We start from the raw sequence: 5,014 nt of genomic DNA, 5'->3' as shown, positions 1-5,014 counted from the left end.
AACTTCACGTCATAAACAACGACCCCCCCTCCCCCCCCACACACACACACTTTCCCCTTGGTAATGGCTTCTTAACAGAATTTCACATTGACTTAATTAAAAGCAATAAACTGTAAATGTTGGTTATGGAAACAAGGATTGTAGCACTGTTAACTTATGACTAATGTAATGCGCTGCGATGATTTGGGATTGCTAAGCTTTGTCATATGGTCAAATTCCAGCAAAACTGAATCATTACGGAGACGCAAAATTTTGTTTCCTCATTTGCTATACAGGAGAGAAATGACAAACCAATTCTGAGAGTGAAAAGTTTCTGAAAGTTTCTTTTGGGAAACCAAAAAAAAAAAAGGTTTTCTGGCATCACTGCACAAAACCCTTTTAAGAGCCATTATATTAAAACGCGTAGCATGTAAATAGTTAATATACTTGCTATAAGATTTATAGTTAGATCTTCCATATCGTTCAAACCCTGGAGAGATGATTCCAGCTAAGATTTGCTGGGATCCCCCATCAGCTCAGCAATGTGCCCAGAGCAAGACACCTTTCTCACGGGACTGTCCCTCGTAAGTGCACTGTACATTTAGGAATGTGAAACTCCCTGAAAATGGACTACTAGTAACTAGAATTTGTCTGATTATCAGGAGGCCTGTACAGAAACTGCGCGCACAGATTTCTGCAGAACCCTGGAATTTCTACACATTTCAAGTTTGATAAAAAAAAATATTGGGGCTAATCTGATAATGCTTTTAACTTATAAGCTTTTAGTTGGATTACTGTCACTAACTCTAACAGAGCATCCCATAGATATGAACTGGAGATTTCCTAATGTGATTTTCAGTAAAAATTTGCTCATAAAATGATTATTACATGGGCCGGAATGAACTGCAAATGCTTCTCAGAATCAGCTAAACACTGAGAAAGCTTTTTAAAAAGACATTACAAGTGGCAGTATTAGTGTAGTCTAACATGACTATAATTGAAATCACTGTATAATAACCTGAGAATCATGTCTTGCGTTTGCTATTAGTTGTTTAATAGAACTAGCGATGCCAAATTCAAGCATTAAACACTCTTTTGATCTAATCAGTCAAACAGGTTTGCAAGTAGATCTGAAAGTATTTACAATTCACTTTGATTCATTTAGACAATTCACTTAAATCACTGAAACATTTGCTGCAGTTTCTCACACCTAAGTAGTAACGGGACAGTTTATAAGATATAAAACAAGCCCTTGTGAAAAAGAAGTGCACTTCATAAAAAAATATAGGACACTTTCACGACATGATACATTAATATGCTTTTAAAAAGTGCGATTTACTTTAAAGTACATTTTAAATCATCATGGTTTAATAATCTTTCATCATGCTTTAAAGAAGTGCACTTATTTTGATGTGTTGACTAATATACTAAAACACATGTAAAGTATTTGATTATAATTTTAACTGTAGTGTTTATTAAACATTCCATTTAAGATATTTAAATGTAGCAAATTGCAACATAATCAATATAAATGTGTCATTTCAAATACATTTAAATGCTTGACATTCAAGTATATTTTAGTTTATTATAAATCCGTGTTAGTACATTCCACAGTACACTTTAACTATTTTAAAGAAAGTAGAACAATGAAATTATATAAATACTGTATTTACTTAAGTCTTACATAAATGAAAAAGCACTCTAAATTTGTATTGTTTGATTTAAATTTACACTCTAATACATTTTTATTTCATTGCTATTAATATGCAGTTCAGAGTCCAAAAACATTCAATTCAGTTCACACTTTAAGGATTAGTTCACCCAAAAATGAAAATTAGCCCATAAATTACTCACCCTCAAGTCATCCTAGGTGTACAGTGGGTACGGAAAGTATTCAGACCCCTTAAATTTTTCACTCTTTGTTATATTGCAGCCATTTGCTAAAATCATTCAAGTTAATTTTTTTTCCACATTAATGTACACACAGCACCCCATATTGACAGAAAAACACAGAATTGTTGACGTTTTTGCAGATTTATTAAAAAAGAAAAACTGAAATATCACATGGTCCTAAGTATTCAGACCCTTTGCTCAGTATTTAGTAGAAGCTCCCTTTTGATCTAATACAGCCATGAGTATTCATATTTAAAAATTTAATAATCACTTTAATGTAGCTTGCGCTCACTGTTGTACACTGGAAGCAGCTCCGGGAGGATGACGTGTAAGGTCAGCATTACACATGTGCCGGTGAGTCTCGTGAAAATCAACGTTTGTTAACAGGATCAAAGGAAGCAAAGTTTCCTTACTTTAGCAAAGGAAAACCAGTCTCCTCTTGGCTTATATCGAAATCCTCCGACATTCTTCTTTACAAATCCTCGTTTTGTACTTATAATTAGTGACTGTTGTTTTGTTTTGATCTCTCCCCTGCGCTTCCGTGTGCGTCACTTCTGAGCGGCGCATGTGCAAAGCTGACCTCCATACGTCATTCCCCCGGAACTGCTTCCAGTATACAACAGTGCGCGCAAGCTACATAAAAGTGATTATTACGTTTGAAATATGGATATTTTTCTTACAAAAACACATCAATTCGCTACAGAAGGCATTTGTTCACCCCCGGAGCCGTGTGAGACACTTTTTTTTTTATGGATGGGCGCATTTTATTGAACTTCTTTTGGACTGATGCATGCAACACCCGCTGAGTGCCATGAAACAGCTTGAAAGATCAAAGACCATTTTTAATATAACTCCGACTGGATTCGTCTGAAAGAAGAAAGTCATATACACCTAGGATGACTTGAGGGTGAGTAATTTATGGGCTAATTTTCATTTTTGGGTGAACTAAGCCTTTAAAGTATATTATTTTAGTAATAATTAGGAGACTATTGTTTAAATAGATTGCTAAAATGTACTTGTTTTCCGATAGTGAAAAAAACAAGATTAGGTGAATATTTACTGTACCTACATTCCACTAAGAAACAAAACTTGCAAAGAGCTTGTATCAATGAAGCAGCTCTTTATTGCACATAAAGCTATAGTGAATGGCACTGTACTGCAAATAAAGACAATGTATGGTCATATATTCACAACAGTATCAAAAAAAGAGTTTTAAAATATGGAGTCATTTTTGGAGGGGGCCTGTAGCCCAGTACAGGTGAAAGGCTAGAAACACCTCTGGGCTGGACGGGACAGGACCGTAACATTAACGTGGGGCTTAGCAAAGGGTCTATTAATGAATTACTCAAATTAAATGCACATTTGACCATATTCACAAAACATTCTATATTCTGCTCAGTTTCTCCAACAATCTGCACAGAATTCAGCACAGATTAAGTATAGGCCTAATTACTGTAAATAAAACATCTGTTTTAAGCTTTCAAATCTTTGTATATCTTACTTTCGATATTTCTATTGAATAATAGTTCATTAAAAGGAGTTCCGCACATACACTAATGTGATAATTTCTCTTTTGATTTACTTGTTTTTGACATCTGTTTCAAATACTGTGTTTTACTGCCCCGACGGGTTTCAGGATTTACATTAATTGTCGCTATTTCCCGAAACACTGACATCACTGCTGTGCTTGGAAGATTGTTTAGAATTCCTATGTGCTGCTGGGATCTCTAACTGAAACCACAGTGGGTGCATGTTTCTAAAAAAAACTGCCGTACTGGTGATTTAGTTTATTTAAACCTTCTGGAAATGTTGTGATACAAAAGCGTACCAGTTAGGGCTTGAATGTGATTTTTACATATAATATATTTTATGAGATTATATAATAAATTGTTTCATTTATATTTAATTACTTAAAAATATTCATGTTGAAAGTTGTGCGGTTTTTTAGGGTTGTCAAACGATTAATCGCATCCAAAATAAAAGTTTTTGTTTACATTATATGTGTGTGTACTGTGTATATTTAGTATGTATACATAAATACACACACATGCATGTATATATTTCAAAAAAATAAGTTATGTTTATATATTAAATATATGTATTTATAATATAAATTATATGAATATAAATATAGACATGTAAATACTTTCAAAATATATACTGTATGCATGTGTATTTATATATACGTAATAAATATACACATAACACACACATATATTATGCAAACAAAAACTGTTATTTTGTATGCGATTAATCATTTGACTGCACTCGTTTTTTTAAATCAAATCAAATCCAAATACAAGGGAACCTCAACCATTACAAAAATCTCAAAATGACAAAACAACAAGCTTTGAAATAAGATAATTCTATTAAAAATCAAGCTATCTTATTATAATTCAGCCCCAAAAATCACATTTTTTTCTTTCTTTCCTTTTTGGTTGTCAATTATCTTATTATAATGGTGAAAGCCCACAACATTAAAGATGTGAATGCAATATGTTACATTTGTCTCATTGTTTCAAATGCTACATTTAAAAAATGTAACCATTGTTAATGGAAAGTATCATTTATTTCTTATTTTCAAGGCCTACATTTCTGCAAATATACTTTTCTATTAATGTATATACTATTCTACATACTTTTCCCTGCAGTTTCCAGCTGAAATGAATGTTAGTGTCAGTAAAACACCAACAACTTTTGTTCCTTTTCACACAAGTTATGATTACAGTAGCAGATTGTCGATGAATAACAGACTTTACTGAGATTTGACTGATGTGATACATACAACAACGTACAAAATAAAACGCCACAGTCACATTTATCTGTTTTGGAGAAAACTGAACATGCAATTTAGTGCCAGACCCTGAACAGTTCACTTTGAAACTGCCGTGGAATGTGCTATGAGTAACACAAAATGTAATTTTGCAACCACTTTGTTTCTACAGGCATGTTTTTTTATGACACTCCACAGTTTAATAAACCCGCATCTCAAAGGAGAAAACAATGATATTGCTTAAAGCGCTTTTTGGTGGATATGTCATCTGAAAACTGTAGCCAATGTACAATATTTCATGTTTTGCAGAAATGTAGACAGAGTGATGTATTTCCAATGAGCCGGGTTTGCTCTGGACACAGTTATCGA

The sequence above is a fragment of the Sinocyclocheilus grahami genome, unplaced genomic scaffold (genome assembly GCF_001515645.1).
Source record: "Sinocyclocheilus grahami isolate Dianchi unplaced genomic scaffold, SAMN03320097.WGS_v1.1 scaffold98.1, whole genome shotgun sequence".
NCBI classification, from domain to species: Eukaryota; Metazoa; Chordata; class Actinopteri; order Cypriniformes; family Cyprinidae; genus Sinocyclocheilus; species Sinocyclocheilus grahami.
Note: the sequence above shows the minus strand (reverse complement) of the source record.